The sequence below is a fragment of the Eucalyptus grandis genome, chromosome 5, assembly GCF_016545825.1.
Source record: "Eucalyptus grandis isolate ANBG69807.140 chromosome 5, ASM1654582v1, whole genome shotgun sequence".
NCBI classification, from domain to species: Eukaryota; Viridiplantae; Streptophyta; class Magnoliopsida; order Myrtales; family Myrtaceae; genus Eucalyptus; species Eucalyptus grandis.
The window spans coordinates 23583603-23601834 of NC_052616.1; the positions used below are offsets into that span (position 1 = coordinate 23583603).

The following is an 18232-nucleotide window of genomic DNA, read 5'->3' on the forward strand; positions in this document are numbered from 1 at the left end:
TCCCGATGTTTCCTCACCAGCATCAAGAAAGTGGCATTGCCAAGAGTCTCCCATAAAAGATGTTCACTTGAACAAAGTCTGGACCGAGAAGATATCAACAAGAAATATTCAGTGAGAAATGCCATGTCTACACAATATTTCGGAGTTCATTGAACAAGAGAGAAAATACGATACAGAAGGAAACGGCTGACTTCATAAAGCATGGCCACATCATGATCTTGGCCTCGTTGCGAGATGGTGACGATAAACATGAACCGGAACTCGATTCTTTTGGCCCCAATCAACAACAGCCAAGGAATTGACGATGAATACCCAGAAAAAGAAAATGTTATGAAAAAATCGGAAGGGATCAGAACGTCCGGAGTCAAAGAGAACTACAAGGAGAAGGATAAAGCCACACCAATTCCAACACCAATCTGAAACGAGTGAGTCAAGACTTAGGGGGGGAGTCTTGCTTCGGGATGACGGCGAGAGAGGACCGAAAGAGCGAGATGAGAGCGTGGGAGAGCGTTGCGGGAGGAGAGAGCGATCGATTGAGATGGAGTGAGAGAGGGATGTGAAGAAAGTCGGGCAAGGAGTGCTTTTATAGTGAGAAAATGGCGGTGGAATTTGAAAGACAGTTAAACGGCAGGTGGTCGACAGTTGGAACTCCAGAATTGTGATTTTCATTTTTATTGGAAAAAAATTTAAGTGCTTTATTGATTTTTTGGCTAGTGTTTTTTTTTTTTTAATGCAATTTGATCTAGTGGCGACACTAATGAAGAAAAGGTTTGGATTTAAATTTGTGATTTTTGTTCCACTTAACACCAATGTCATTCAATGATATGTAACATTTTCGAAGCATTGATTATTGAGTTTACAAAAATTGTTAACGTATTGGAAGTTATAATGTCTGTAGTAGATTGCCATGGTAAAATCTAGATTTAAGGTCACAATACTATTCAAATTATCGACAATGGATGGAAGACTCTTGTGGTTCATCCAAGTGAATTCATCATATAATTTTAAGGTATTTTGACGAATCATTTGAGCCCAATGATAGAATGGAGGGATTTAACTTGGTAAATAGAGATGAATTAAAACTGTTATTTGATAACAAAGGGTTAACAATTTTATCAATCATTAGAATATATGATCAAGTCTTTGGCCCAAAACTAAAATTGTTTCAAATTTAGAACCTTTTGTCCTCCCATCCTTCACAATAGGCTTTGCTAGTTATCGTATGTAATTAATTTACAACTCATATGTGCTGGAAAATTCAGATAACAGAATTATTAAAAAGTTATAATTTATTATATGACGATTAATTTAATCTTAAATATTTTAATTTTATTAATTTAATTTATTATTATTATTTTTAATAATTTGCTAACATAGTCCTTTCGATCAAAATTGTTGGAGTGACAGAAAACATTGGTAAATTGGCAAAATTGCTTTAAGACTGAATTTGGCCATCGTACATACAGTAGATTTATAACTCTTTTCGAGAATTTTCCCGAATTCAGAGTAACATGGCAACAAGCAAAACCACCATTTTTCTTCAGAGGCAAACATCATAAGTTCATCAAAACCTTTATTTATTTAAGTCGAACCGATTCTCTCATCTTCATCTTCTTCTTCTTCTTCTTCTTCTGCAACTCAAGACCGCCATCGCCAAATCCTCTCTCGTCCATCGTTGAATCTTTTCATGGTTTCCCTCAACTTTCTCCGACCTCGGCGACTCTCGCAGACACTCTCGCCGACTTCAAACGCCTGCTCCCTCCTTCACCCCCGACCCACTCTCCAGCCACTCTGTCACTCCTCCTCCGGTAACTACCCTTCACCGCAACCCGACTCTTCACCGTCCTGCCAGCCTCATTCTATCGTCGCATCGATCTGCTCGATGGTGTGCGATGCTTACTACAAGCGTGCCCACGCGAGAGCATCGCCTCCGCGCCTCTGTTTGAACGTAAATTGTGAAACTTTGACTCCTGAACAGGCCATAACCGTCGTCGCCTCCCTGGCCAATGAGGCCGGCTCGATGGTGGCGTTGAGTTTCTTCTACTGGGCTATTGGGTATGATAAATTTCGTCACTTTATGCGGCTTTATATAGTCTGTGCCGCGTCGTTGATCGGGAATGGTAACTCGGAGAGGGCCAACGAAGTGATGCAGTGTATGGTCAAAAGCTTTGCTGAGATTGGGAGGTTGAAGGAGGCTATTGATATGGCGCTTGAAATGAAGAATCAGGGTCTGGTGCCCACTACCCGGTTGATGAATTTCGTCATGGAGGTCGCCATTGGAAGGGGTTTTCTTGACTATGCACAGAACGTGCTTGATTATTTGTCTGAGAGAGGGGTTTGTCCTGATCCTAATAGTTACAAGCTGATGGTCGTTGCTTACTGTCGAATGGGGAGTATTCTGGAGGCAGACGCTTGGTTGAGAAAACTGATCGATAGAGATTTCGTTATTGATAATGCTACTCTTACCTTGATCACCAATTCGTTTTGTGAGAAGGGGTTTGTGACTCGAGCTATCTGGTATTTTCGGAAGATGGCTGATATGGGTTTGGCACTGAATGTGTTAAATTATACCTCACTGATCAATGGGTTATGCAAGAAAGGCAGCATCAAGCAAGGCTTTGAGCGCCTGGAGGAAATGGTTAGAAAGGGTTGGAAGCCAAATGTGTATACTCATACGGCATTAATTGATGGTCTCTGCAAGTAGGGTTGGAGTGATAAGGCATTTAGACTCTTCCTTAAGCTAGTCCGGAGTGAAAATTACAAACCAAACATGCTTACGTACACTGCCATGATTAGTGGCTATTGCAGAGAAAACAAGATGAACCGTGCAGAGATGTTATTCGGCAGAATGCAAGAACAAGGATTGATTCCTAACACCAATACGTACACGACTCTCATTGATGGCCATTGTAAAGGTGGGAATTTCGAAAGAGCATATGAGTTGATGGGCATAATGACAGATGCGAGCTTCAGTCCTAACACCTGTACGTACAATGCGCTTATTGATGGTCTTTGTAAGAGGGGTAGGTTTGAAGAGGCTTGTAAAATGCTGAAAAAATGTTTCCGAAGTGGACTGGAAGCTGATCTGTTCACATATAGTATACTCATAAATGAGCAGTGCAAGAGGGCCAGCATTGAGCAAGCCCTAGCACTTCTGAGCAGGATGATTAAACTTGCTGTGCAACCTGATATACACAACTCATAAACGAGCAGTGCAAGAGGGCCAGCATTGAGCAAGCCCTAGCACTTCTGAGCAGGATGATTAAACTTGCTGTGCAACCTGATATACACACATACACCATAATGATTTCTGCCTTATGTAAGCAAAAGAGAATGAAAGAAAGCGAAAAGATTTTTGAAGAAGCAATCAGGCTCGGGTTAGTTCCTACCAAAAAAACCTACACATCAATGATTGGTGGATTCTGTCGGGATGGGAATGCCAACTTAGCAATAAAATATTTCCACAGGATGAGTGACCATGGATGTCTTCCTGACAGTATCACTTACTGTGCTTTGATCAGCGGACTTTGCAAAGAGTCCAGGTTGAAGGAGGCTCGTCGACTATATGACTCGATGCTAGACAAGGGACTTACCCCATGTGAGGTTACTCGACTGACGTTGGCCTATGAATACTGCAAAAAAAATGAATCTGCTAATGCATTGCTAATTTTGGAGAGATTAGAAAATAAACTCTGGATCCGAACTGTGAATACATTAGTGAGGAAGCTTTGCAGTGAGAAAAAAGTGGGAATGGCGGCACTGTTCTTCCATAAATTAACTGACAAGGAAACCAGAGTGGATCGTGTAACATTAGCTGCATTTATGACTGCTTGTTACGAAAGCAACAAATATGCTCTACTTTCAGATCTAACCAAAAGGATCCGTGAAGGAAATGCTGCCACTCCCAACTTAGTTGATGGATCAACATAATTGCTAAAGCAGATCAACAGAAAGTGCAGAGATGGCCTGGTGAGAATATTGAGATTTTTGTACATTTTATTATTTGATGTTGTATAGATTTGGTTATGGATTCGAATATGATCTAAGTCTGATTTTATTGAAAATAATTCAAAGAAAATTTGAAAATTAGACCTCTGGGAAGCTGGAATTTCTTATATGCCTATTATTTCAGTGACAGATTAGACCTCCGTGTTTAGGTCAGAAAAGAGGCAGTGTGACTATTCTAATCCAGTGATTACTGATCAATCTTTTTCACTTTGGATAAGTTTTTGTGAGTTTGCCTTTCACTTGATATACTGTTTAAATCTATGCATGATATGGCACTTAGCATAACTTTCTTCCAGTTCATCTTTCACCATTAGAAGGGCATGTTCATCAATTGACAGCGTCTCAGGATCTAGTTCCTTTCTTTCAGTACGTTCAGCTTCTTTCAAATTGGTTTCTCAAGATTTAGATTCTCCATTCCCTGCTGAATCTGGAAGATATTATCTTTACGTGTCATTTGCTTGTCCTTGGGCATGCATGTGTCTCACACACATGAAGAGTAGAGGACTTGACAGAATTCCTGGGCATACTGGTACTTGCATAGTCAGTTTCTGAGTTCGCTCATGCTATTTTTATTTGATCAGTTTTGAGTTAAATTATATTAGATACACATGTATTGGATGGATTCTCCCACAATTCCAAAGAACCTGAAGCAGAGCCTGATTCTACTCATGGAGGCAAAAGTATCAGAGAACTGTATGAGCTTGCAAGTACAACTACTGTGGAAAATAATCCTGTACATGTGAGTAACATTTATTGAAGTTTTCGTTTCCACTAATATTTAATGTGTTTTAAGCTTGCAAGTTATAGTGCTACATATGTTCTGCAGATTATGGCAGGTTTCATTGGATAAAAAAGCTGCAATTGTTTGAAAATGAGAGCTCCATGACTTTTGCATGCTTAATTCTAAGCTCCTTAGTTTGGCTGATAATGGAGACTTTGATCTTTATCCCCCTCACTGCAAGCCCAAAGCAAAGGATTTAACTAATGGATGCATGACGGTATAAACATTGGTGCTTACAAGTGCAGGGTTGCAAAGCAGCTGCCTTATGAAGTGGTACTTCTTCATCACTGTAAATTATTGGCTTCTATATTTGGAATAGCAATTTGTATGCTTTTTAGTTATTCTGATCAGAGTGGTAGCACATCCCTCTTGTTTGCTGTGGACAACATGTTGATTGTAGATTAGTAACTGACATGTTGGAACTGAGTTCTCCTCCTCTTTGCTGCTCTTAACTTTTACAGGACTGTGATCTACTGAGTGATAATGTGGAAATCAATGAGATGAAAAGCAACTTGGTTGAATTTAATAGACAGCTATATTAGTAATGCTGAGGAGACTTTAATTTGTGAATGGTTTTAAATTATGTAAGAGTTCTATGGGACAACCTGTTTTATCAACTTCTGCTAAGAAGCAAATGATCTTATGCACAAGTGACATTGAATTATTTCTGGACAGATTTATATTTCTGTTTTGACAGGCAGTTTTGGGGCTTCAAGTCAACCCTGTTAAAATAAATTGACTCTCACAAGTTCCTTGGAAGATCAAACAGCTGTTGATATTTTGGGTTGTAAACTTGGATATTTTCCTATAGGAGTGATTGCTAGAATGATTCATACTTTAAGTACTAAAATTAGCATGCCATAATATGATACTTGTTTATAAATGAACCTCTTCATCAAACGAAAGAAGGCAATTAGGGGTAACTCCTTTAGGAACAAAGAAAGCTATCTGTCACATGAAAGAGATGCAAAGGAAATTACTTTCTTGTGTTAACGATAACTAGGAAGGTAAAAAATTCAAAGGAAGTTTAAAAAGTAGACCTCTGGGAAGCTGGATTCTCTCAGTAACAGATTAGACCCCTGTTCCATTGTCAGAAAAGATGTGATTTTCAATGATGTGATTTCTCAATGATAGTATTTGTATGGAAGCATCATTTTCATATTGAATTAGCGTTATCTCCATGGCCTGTGTGCTACTTGTGTAAGAAGTTTCAAATCACATAAGGGTGGGTGTTTGAGAATTCATGCTAGGTAGTATTATTTTATCCCTGAGACAGATCTTCCTTGCAAATGCAGCTCTCTCTTTTTGAATTATTGTTGAAAAGGGAACTCAATCATGTCATGGCTAGACAACAAAGTTAAGTATTTCAATCGGAGTACTGGTTTTTTTTTTTTTTCCAGCCTTTTCTTCTAGAATTTGGAAGAAAAAACATGCATTTATAGTTGCAGTGGCACTGTTCTAAATGTGAATTTTTTTTTTTTGGACAAATCTTCTTAGATATAGAAATTTTTGCAAAATAGGGTACCGCTTAGGACAAGTTTCATCCAGTTCACCTTCCACGTGATTTGCTGTTTTAGTCTAAGCGTGAAAGGGCCCTTAGCTTCATTTCACCTTCAGCATAAGAATGGCTCGGTCATCATATTACAGTGTCTCAGAACCTGGTTGTTTTGTTGCAATACCTTCAACATATGATTTCTCAAGATTTAGATCTCTTTTCACTGCCAAACTTAAATACATCATCTTTATGCATCATTCGCTTGTCCCTTGGCATGTAGATGTTTCGTATGTATGACGATTAAAAGACTTGTAAAATCTATGGTCATAGCAGAACTTGCATAGTCTGTTTTACAATTCACTCATGCTATTTTTTGTCTGATCATTTTTCAGTTATTTATTTTACGTTAGGTGGTCCCATTGAAGTGGGTAAGGACAAAAGATGGTGATGCGCATATTAGATGGGTTCTCTGTGCTTTCCAACTCTGAAGAAGCTGAGCAGGGGCTGATCCTCTTGATGGAGCAAGAATGGTCAGAGAACTGTATGAGCTTGCAAATACAAACTATTGTGAAAGATACTGGGTACCTGTAAGTAACATTTATTGCAATGTTTATTTCCGCTTGTACTTCATGTGTTTTAAGCTTTCAAATTGCTAAAGCTACGTATGCACTGGGCATTTTATTAGATTATATGAAGCTGAAATTTGTTGACAAATGAGAGCTGAGTCATCATTCGCATGTTTAATTCAATGGTTTGGGTGAGAATGGAGATCTTGACATTTGTCCTCCTCGCTTGACTCATGCGCAAGCATAAGAGATTATGGAGAAAATGTAGGTAAATTGTAAAGTTTCATTCCATTTTAAGGAGATTGGTCTCTAAAATGCACTTCCATATGTGGTTTATCAATGGTTTTCAGCATTAGGAGATAAGATACAAATGTTTTCCCCTTGAAGAAGATCAACTAGGTAAATCATGGTCTTTTCTAACTGTCGTTTTCCTTTTTTGTCATTTTGCCAGATAGGAGGTGATGTTCGTGGAATTGATAGTATAGATGCAATATGTCTCAAGCTTGATGAACTATCTAAATACTCCTTGATTAAAGAAGGCCTTGCAAGGCTTTTAAATTTAAGGTTCCTTCAAGTGGATAGCAAAGACTTCAATGGAAAGGCAAAGTCTCACCTTACTCAAGTGGCTTGTTTCCTATGTTACTAGTGCTCGAATTTTGTTCAAAACACATTTGGCCCACTTATCCTTCCAGAGTTGAGATGGCTTTTATGGAATTACTTTCCTATGGTTTTTAAGCTGACAGATATCTTCTTGAGGAAGCTAGTAATCCTTGATCTCTCAATGAGTAAAATCACAAAAAAATGGAATGGATGGAGCCACATCAAGGTACGATTTTAGATAAAATCAATGTTAGTTCTTTTGTTGTAGGTTATCGATATTTTATTTGAAGAGCAATGTGTTGTCTTCTTTTCGGTTGGCTAAGAATTTGAAGGTCCTAAATCTGATTGAATGCCAGAAATTACATAAAACTCCAGATTTTTGTTTTCATGAGAATTTAGAGCGACTAACTCTTGAAGGATGTGAGAGTTTGGTTCAAATTGATCCATCCATCAATCACCTTAAGAAGTTAGCCTTCTTAAACTTAAAAGTATTGTCATGGTCTTCAAAAGCTACCAAAGGAGATGGGGGCACTAGAATCTTTAATAGAACTTCTTCTTGACTGTACATCAATAGAAGAGATTCCTGAATGGAGAAGAATGAAGAAATTGGAAATTCTTAGCTTGGACAAATGCACATCACTAAATAGATTCAGCTTGGTTGGTTGCACAGCATCAGTAGCAAAGCTTTCATTAGTAGAGATCTTAGTTACTCAAATGCCCAAGTCGATTGAAAGTTTCAATTCACTGATTGAGTTGGATCTATCGTTGTCCAGAATTGAGGAGTTACCTAATTCAATTGGGAACATGAAGAATTTGAAAGTACTCAAGATGGGCAACAACTCTATTAAAAAACTACCTAGTGCCATCGAAATGTTAGAGAAGCTCGAAAAACTTGAGGTAGCGGGTCCATGTTTTGGAGGAGAAATTTCTAGTAATATTGGGAAGTTGAGATTTCTAAGAATCTTGGTATTGAAAGGCACTAGAATTTCAGTAGTGCCTCAACTTCGAGAAAGTCTTTATCAGTCTACACTTTTATACATTCTCAATGGAGTCGATGCCCGACCTCTCGAACCTATTAAATTTGAGAACTTTGCAGTTGCAAAATTTTTGTAGTGGTCCTTCTAAACTTGAAGAGTTTCCAAGTCAATGGTGGATTGGAAGATTACGCATACTCAAGTACTTGGATTTGTATACTTCTCGTATCACTAGCCTATCTTCTAATCTCGTTCTCCTTTCTCAGCTAAAGTAACTCCAACTTCGGTGCCGTAATTTGCAATGCCTACCAAGGTTCCCGAAAAAAATTGTCATACTTAGGTATTGAATTTTGCAAGAGAATAAAAATGACGAATGATCTTTCGAATTTGAAAGCATTTTCAGATTTGGAAATTCTTGATTGTGATGAGCTAATAGAGATTCAAGGCCTTGAAGGTTTGGAGAACCTGGAAACATTAAAGTTCTCGACACTTCCATCATTGGTAGAGTTGGTTGATCTGACTTACTTGAAGAAGCTCAAGAAAATTGATCTAAATGATTGTACTAATCTGTCAGAGATTCAAGGGAGTAAAGAATTGTTGGAAATACTCGACATTACGAAATGTTTCAAACTACAAAGGTTGCCAGATCGATCAAGCTTCAAGAATCTAAGAGTTTGGCATATAAACGCAGATCGATCAAGCTTCAAGAATCTAAGAGTTTGGCATATAAACGCACTTGAGGGAGAGATTGGTTTTGACTAATGTTGCCATCTAGTGTGTTTTTGGGCATTTCTATCTGGAAGGGACTTTTTGGTCATGTTAAGTATTAGAGATTCTAATTATTCTGGAGAAATGGCTTATAATTCATGTCGGTAAGCACCCTATGTTAGATACCCATTTTCAATTCATAATGTCTGGGGCCCATAATGAAAAGAACAATATTTTCATCCCATTCGACAAACACTACTAACCCTAATGAGCAAAGAAGATAATGTCACAATACCTTCTTTTAATCTCGTTAAAACACGATTTTTTCCATATTAATTTATATCGATAAAAAGATTCCTATTCAATTTGTTCCTGGGCATCACAAATTCATTTTTCAGGAACCAAAATCACATTATAAAGGCCGAGAGAACACCTCCTAAACAGCGTCTCCCACTGATCAATTCCAGTTGCAACGTCACATTTCGTTGCCCCACACGGAGTGTCCACCACTCTTTCATTCTTGAACAAGTCAGTGATTTGAAACCTGCAACAATTTCGGGGTAGATCACTAGAATGAAAGCGTAGTGGCCGCTCTATGTCAGTGATTTGAAATTACGCAACATTTGAATTGCGCATAGTATGATAGGCTCCATGGGATAAGAAGCTGCAGACAACTGTCAACAACGAGAGCACGAAGATCATTCGCATGCTTAATTTCGAGTCCAATGGTTTAGCAGAGAATGCCGACCTTGACGTCTGTCCTCCTCACTTGCAAGTAGGGGTGAGCACGGGTCTGGGTAGAACCTGGAACTGGAGAACCGGACTGGAGGGTCCGGTTCGGTTCTCGGTTCTTAAGAGATCGGTTCCGTTTCCTATGGGAACCAGGGACCGGAACCTGTCAGAATTTAAAAAAAAAAAAAAAAAAAAAAAAAAAAAACTAGCAGGTCACTTCCCCCCCCAACGCGATTTCCCCCTCCCCTCTCACCGATTCTTCGCCCTTCCCCTTTCTTTTTCTCTCTCTCTCTTTCTTTTCTCCTCTTTTTCCTCCTGTCACTTCCTGCCCCCCCTACTTTTTTTCTTTTCTTCTCTCTCTTTCTCTTCTCTTTCCCCTTCTCTCAGCCCGAACCCCCCTCCTTCTCCTCTTCTTCTTCTTCTTCTTCTTGCTGGTTGTTGCTTCACCCACCACCACATCGCCGCTCCACGCTCTACTCACCACCGCCTCTTGGCCACCGAACCACCACCACCCACCGCTCGTCCGACAAGTCGTCTCGCCGTTGAGCCCGACGAGCTGTCGCGCCATCCACTTCGCCCCTCGCCGTCATGAGCCACCGCCGCCGTCCCCAGGCCACTGTGACCACCTCGCCGCTTGCTCGGCCGTCCAGGCCGTTGTTGCTCCGAACTGCCACCGCCTTCGCCAGAATCGAGCTCTTTCCCCCTTGGCCGTGGGTTGAGCCACGACCGCTACCGTCTTCGCCGCGCCGTCCGTGCCGCTGTTGGTGCTGCGAGACTCGTGTCTTCGTCGCCGTTGCGCCGTCGTCGCCGCGTGCTTGCCCTTGACTTATTGGCTACGGATTTATTCTCTTCTTTTTGATACGGGAACTGTGGAAAATAAGTGTATTTGGTTTTTCCTGTTCGGGTTCCGATTTGGAGTCTCGGAGGTAATGGGGGAGGTGAAAAGGGGGAAGAAGGAATCGATTCAACTCCATCTCTCTTTGGCTCTTTCGCGGAAGATTCTTGTTCCTCGCGAAACGATAACCACCCAATCGTGTCGAGAACGAGGCCGATCGTCTCCTTGCAGATCTGGGTCAATCTTCTCTTTCGTGCCCGAATTGTGTTACGCAAGTGGGGAAGCGCGTCTTTGAGCCATGGGGAGGGGAAAGTTCAAGGGCAAGCCCACCGGTCGCTGCCAGTTCTCAACTCTCGACGAGATGAGTAAGCCGAGAGCGCAAAGATTTAATTTTTCTTGTGAATTTCGACGACCCTCTTTCGTTCGGCATCACTTGTGATTGTTGGGAATAGCCCATTTGTTGAGCGTCGGTTGGTTGTTTGTTTGGATGTGGTTGGGCTGAATTTGGGTGTGGTTCTGTTTGGTTTTTTGAGATCGCCATGTACAAATATGCCAAGATGTCAAGTTGTACCCGAGAGAGATAAGTGATAAGAAGACAGGAAAAAACAATCGACAATTGATTTTGTGCATGCTTTTTCCTGTTTTATGTGCTGCTTCATGAATGAAGCTTCAATTAATTCATAACCTTGCGGGTATCAACCTAAAGTTTTCTGAACGGTGCTTGATGAGGCATGTTGTGGCGCTATTCTAATCTTGTGAAAATGAAAAAAAGAAAAAGAAAAAAGAACTGGTTGGAACCGGAACCGACCTTGGAACTTGTAATAGGGTAGGTTCCAAGTTTTTGATTCTGACGGGTAGGTTCCAGGTTCCAAAAATTGAGGAACCTGTACCCGAGGGTAGGTTCTAGGCGGAACCGAACCGGAAACCGCTTAGCCTTACTTGCAAGCCCCGATCTTTGCTCTAACTTTAGGATTTATGTTTCTTTGTCAAACTAAATTCCCATTTGGCTTATCTGATAGAAAGAATCTAATTGAGTTCTTTTTTAGAATCATTTTCAATTACATTGAGAAGCGCATACACTAAAAAAATCACATGATTTTTGTGTGCTTAGCTTTGCTAATTTACGTAGTTTTATCATATGATTTATTTGTAATGAGACGGACGTAAATCCATATCAATAATGTGTGCACGGAGGAGAAACCATTTCCTAGTTCATTTCTCCAAAATAGGATAAATTTAAGGAAGGATCAATTCAACAATGACGCCTAAAATTATAGAAATTACTTATTAACTTGGAAAATGATAGATTCCATATATCCTCAAATGTGATGATTGCACGTATCAACTTTGATCATATACTTATAACCAAATGTGAATATGACAAAACTATCTAACGATATATATGCACACATATTAGCATAACAACACTATGCTGCAAAAATATGATGGATTTTTCCCTAAACTGTCAACAACTCAATGTTCTTCGTATATGAATCTCTTATCCACTCAAATGAAGCACCTTATGTTAAACAATATGACTTTTTTTTCCCTTCTCTTGCTAGAATAATGATAATTTCATACCTAGCATATGACTTGAGCGAATAGAAACAAATGAAAAATTGTAGCTAGCTCAAGTTACATCCACTACTAGATGAAGTAGGTCTCATATGAGACTCACATGATCTCGGTAGGTGCGAGCTGTGTCACGCCTCGATCTTTGAGCGTGTACTCATCCTTTTATGGTCGATAAAATTTTGCAACTTTTCAAGATGAGTCGCCGACCCTTTCATTTTATTGCATATATGTGGAAACGAATAATAAATCCCCTGACAGTATCTATCTCAGGATAGAAAAGCAGGACATTACATTCACAAACAAACCATACTTTTATAAACATACCGAGTTATTTACAAAAGTCTATACCCAAATATTTCAAAAGATTGACTCTCCAAAAGGAAGCGGTCCTATGTGACTTACACTTCAGGTCACCTCAGTTCAGCTCCAGGTCCTCCCTCTACAGCCCTAAAAAATATAAGCTCACGACGGGGTGAGATATGAATCTTAGCGAGTTCACGCTCTAAGCCCCGATTAGGAGGGAAATACACCTAAAAGTGTCATAACCACACAATCGCACAATTAGCATAGAGGACTTACCTCGCCTCAGTTTCCTTCCCACGCGTTAGTACATTTCATATTGCAATGTATATAATCAATGCACATAACGATTGGAACACCTCATTAATTCAATTAATCACAAGGGTCCTGATTATAAGGCTAAACCGTTATGACACGTTCCATTCCATGCCACACAGTTTTGTCTCGTAATCAAGCGCATCAAACTTAAACAATCATGCGTTTCAATTGTTAATTACACCCCTTAAGGGTACGGCCAACTCTAAATTTGACGGTCTTCTAGCATTGCTAGGCGTCATCTCACCTCCTTTGAGCACGGCGATGTCTCTCAATTAGACGGCTTCTCTAAAGGGGCGTAGGTCCATAATCTACTGCGACTCAAGTCCCAATGAATGGGTAATGTCCGACTTAACAGCCCAAGACAGTTTGTCCTAACCAACACACGACCAATCAATCTCGGCCCAGGATACTGTGTATTGCACTCAAATGTCTCAATTAAAACGGTGAACTTGGCCTATTTTCTTCGTATTAGAAATACACGGTAAAATAGTCGTGTATGGGTACACGATCAATTCGCACTAGAAAAATTGATATCCTCCAATTTAAAATCCCATTGGTTTATATAGTATATAAAACCATTTTTTGGTGTTAAAATCCGAGATCCGAGATTTTCTGAATAAATAATGAATTTCACAAATTTTGGAATTAAATACTCAAAATTCCAATTAGCACTAAGTTTACACAAATTAATATCCAATTGCATAAACTGAACACACTATTGCAATCAGCACAAAATTCCGGTAACCGACTAACCTAGTCTAATTTCTGGAAAATAATTAATAATTAAATAAATTACCGAAAATTAAATAAATTACAAAATAAATAAATTTAAAGCATTTAATTGAATTAACCTAAACTAAATAATCTAAGTAACAATTAAATCTAACCATTCTATTTAATTTAATCTAGATACACTAATTTAAATAAACTAACTAATTCCTAACTAATCCACCTAACTAAACTAATTAAACTAACTAAATACTAACTATATAATTAATCTAACTAAGCTATCCTAAGCCTAATTAACCTAATTAATCCACCAATTAGCTAACTAACACACCTCTAAATGTCATTAACCTACTAATTAGGGATTAGAATGCGACTCACTAGTTTATTGCAAGAACCGGTTCACCGCAATGGCGGCGCGACGGTGGTCGAATCCGAGTTTTCGACGGCGTCAACAGAAGCTCGGGGTGGGCCAAGAAGCCTTACAAGCCCATAGCAAGTGCTGGGCTTGATCTTGGGCTTGGGCTGCAGCTGGGTTGGGCTTGCTTCATGGGCCTCGAGTGAGCTGAAAAACTGAATTGGGCTGGAATGTGGACTGGATAATGGGCTGCTGTTGGGCTTCAACACGGTGGAATTGGGCCACGAAATTGCTGAAGATGGGGCTGTCTACGACTTGTTGCTGGACGAGGATGGGATCAACGCCAGGCTGAGCTTGCGGAGATGGGCCGCACAAAGGAGCAGCCCGAATCTTGGCCGCGTGGAGAAGAGAGAGCAGCAAGGTCGGCGTTTGCTGGGCGTGGACCGAAGGAGATGGAAGCTCGGACGTGGCGCTGCAAGTTGGTGTGAGGAACGGTGAAGATGCAAGGCCGTTCGGTGAAGCCTCGGTGGAAGGGGACGGCGTGATGTAGAGGTGCAGAAGCTACTTCGGTCAACGTTGGTGGTGGAAGACTTCTTTAGTTGACCAAGGGGACGTGTGGCAAGCAGAGGAGAAACGGTGGGTGGAAGTGGGCGAGATGATGGGCAGCTTCGGTGGGAAGAGAGAGAGCTCGGTGGAGAGTGAAAGAAAAAGAAAATTGGAGGAAGCCGAGGTTGCAGGGAAAGTGATAGTGGGAGTCGAAGCAGCGAAGGCGGTTGGCGAGCGAAGCTTGCTCGAGAAGGCCGGATGAGAGAGAGGAGCAAAAGTCAAGAAAAATATCTTGATTAATTAAAGCTTGGTCCCCCTTAATCTTCAAGCTTATCACATTGCCCCCTATTACTTTCTTGCTTGAAATTCGACAAATTAAACCAAATTGATGCCAAAATTTGCTGTCCAAGCTTAATTCCGAAATTCACACTTTGGGGCTTCAATTCCGCAACGAAATTCTTCAATTGAGGTCCGATTTTGTTGAAGAAAAAGCCCACATAAATTTCTATAAGTTCCCAACGTCCAATAGCTCGGCTTAGAAGTCAAAATTCCCTTCAAATGAGTTAAACCGAATTTCCTTTCATTTTTTGAATCAATTTTCCATAAAAATCTCGAAATCTCCGAAATTTTTTTGGAAAGTGAGTCAGCGTTCCTAAAATGAATTATGACACGACGGAACTTTCCATTTCTGAAATTGGGTTTAATTTTGCGGTTAATTTCAATCTAACGTGATTTTAGCGCGTTCTAATCTACCATGTAGTTTTTAGAAATTTTTAATGCAATTGACCCGTTATCGATTTATCTTGAGTCACAATGTATATCTTCGACACATTGGCGATTTTCGGTTATTGTAAAAATCTCGAGATTTCAAATATAGACACAAGGTACGAAAATGACGGAAAAATTGGTATAGTGCCATTTGATAGAAATTTTATAATTAGGTGGAATCACCCATGCACTAATCACATATCCCTATCGAATTGACCTATCTCTGGTCTCTGATTGATTTTGACGGTGGCATAATGAGCCTTGTAGATTAGCACGATCGAGCAATTGATTCCTGATCGAATTCTCATGTCTATTGCATTTAGATTTCTTAACGGCTTCACCTGATAGGCTAGTTAACTCGTGAGTATCAGAGAAAAAGGCTATAGACACGTCGATGAAAAGCCCATTTCATCTCATCAAAATCATACTCGAATATCTGGATGTCACAAGATGGGCTTACAAGATTCGAGCCCACCCAATTCTTGCTTATAGAGTGTTTCAAAAGCACTTAAGATTCCCTAGTATTTATTTATTTATCTTTTCTTTTCATTGAATCGCGTGAATTTCAAGAAGAGAACCAAATCCCCTTGTCTACTTTGGGGCATTGTCATCGTGTTTTAGTAGGAGACACTCTAATGAATAAGATTAAAAAGAAACAAAAGGAGAACTTGCGAATTGTGCAATGTGGTTTAGTTTAGTGTGTACCTATCTTTGACCATGAAAATGCTGCGGCAAGGCAAATAATAGAGGGATAATGCCACAATATGAACTATATGGTTCATCAATTTTTAATTTATTTAATGCGGTTCCTAAACTTTACTTTAATATTCAATGTAAATTATAAACTTTTAATTTGTTCAATGTAATTCATAAACTTTTCGTACATATTCAATATGGTACTTGAACTACACCAAAATGTTTAAAGTAGTTCTTTCATTAATTTAAGATCAATGACAACACTGAAATTTTCATATGATCTAAAAATTAAATTAAACATATATCAAAAGTTTAAGGATTACATTAAGCAAATTAAAAATTAAGGGATCACATTATATATTGGGTAAAAATTTAAAGATCATATTGAATAAATTAAAAGCTCATGAATCATATAATATATTAAGCTAAAATTTATAGATTATTTGCAAAAAAATAAAAGTCCCAAGCATGCCTTTTCTTTTGCCCTTGTCGTGTCTTGTGATTCTGTTTCAGGGGTGATATGAATATCCCACTATTTTATTATTATATTTGTATTGCATGGAAGTGTTTCGACAATGTAATTTTTTTTTTTAAATATAAGAGACGAGTTATCTTAAATTGGATTAAATATTGAAGTGTTTTATGATATATGTTGGGTTGAGTATGGAATAGATAATTTGTTTTACGAATAAAGCTCCATTTGTTTTCGTGGGAAATGAATAATTTGAAAAATATTTTCCTAAAAATAATTACTTGTATTACTTATGAAAAATGAATAAACGAAAAAGATATTTTCATCGAGTTAATTATTTCATGCAATACAAAAGACGACTTTTTAGGAAAATATTTTTTTTTAAAATCATTCATTTTCTATGGAATAAACAGAGTTTAAATGGATTAATGGGCCAATTTGGATCGGGACTGTTTATATCCGATCCAAACCCAACCCATCCGTTTATTTAGCAGATCTACCAACCATGCATGCAGAAGATGACGAGGAAAACCGAAGAGAGCAGGAATATCCACACACAGTATTTACCAAGGCATAGCCTGATCGAGAAAGCTACGGCACTGCACCACATTCGAGAAACGACCTCTATCGACTCAACGGAGGTTCTTTGACAATCTCTAGGAAGAAAATAGCCATCATGAGAGAAGGCAAAGCCAGCTCCCACTGAAAAGGTTGTGACTCTCGGCCGTCAAAGCATAGAAACGCTATGGAAACGAAGGAAGAGAGCACCCAGTTTCGAGGAAAGAAGGAAGAGGGAAAAGCTGGTTTGATCAACATCCCAACAAACAATTCATATGAGAGAGAAAGAGAGAGGGTGCCGTGTTCCGGTTGACATGAAAAAGTAAAACTTTGGTTGGCTACTTTGGTTGGTTTTTTGCGAAACCCCATCATCCCCTTCTTCTCCTAAGCTCCTTACCTCTCTCGTTCATTCATCATAGCGGCAAAAGAACGATCTTCATGTTGTCAGCAGCATCACCAGCCACGTTGAGGAGACTGAATCGAAGCTCCTTAGCCGATCTCTACTTGGATTCACTGAGGTGAATGATCGTACTTCCTCTCATCTTCTATACATTTGATTCCTCCGATTTCCCACAGCTCTAATTAGCCCTTAATCTGCATCCATGTTGTGTTCGTTCTCTCTCTCTCTCCAACTAGATATGTCATTTTCTGGCTAATCTATCTTGTCTTAGTTGATCCGTGGTTCTTGGATGCTGGGATGGGATTCTATGGTTGGTCCGCAACCCCAGTGCTCCTTTTCTCCTTAAGATCTAGTCCTTTAAATTGTTGGAACTGGGAATTCGTCTTCTTTAGGTTGAGAGAGGTGAGGAGTCTGCGATGAGCTTCGTTGCTCCTCTGCTCATTTTTCTTGTCCTTTATCCCTTGATTTGCACTGGATAATCATGATGAACATTTTTTAACTTGTATTCTTGATGATTTCAGAGTGAACCTTCCTTTTTATTCCAGATTGGTTTTCTCTTCCTTGCTAGATAAGTAATATGAATATTATTTATATCAGACTGGGTTACATTCCTACTCTCTCAGTTGGATACAAATTTTTGTGCTTACGTTGATCTGTTCCTTTTTTTATCCAAAGTCGAATAAATTGCTAGTGAATTGAGTGATTATCACCTCATTTCTTGCAAGAAATAGGGCATGAATGGTCATGGTCAGACCATTGTCATACTTTGTTAAACACTTTTAAATCCTCTGCTTCAGGCGAACATGTTCTGTTTTG

General features: G+C 39.3%; 1 pseudogene; it reads left to right on the forward strand.

Annotated features, from left to right (window-relative positions):
- The first annotated feature begins 1632 nt into the window (after nucleotides 1-1632).
- Nucleotides 1633-4076, forward strand: LOC120293516 (annotated as a pseudogene).
- Nucleotides 4077-18232: the final 14156 nt, after the last annotated feature.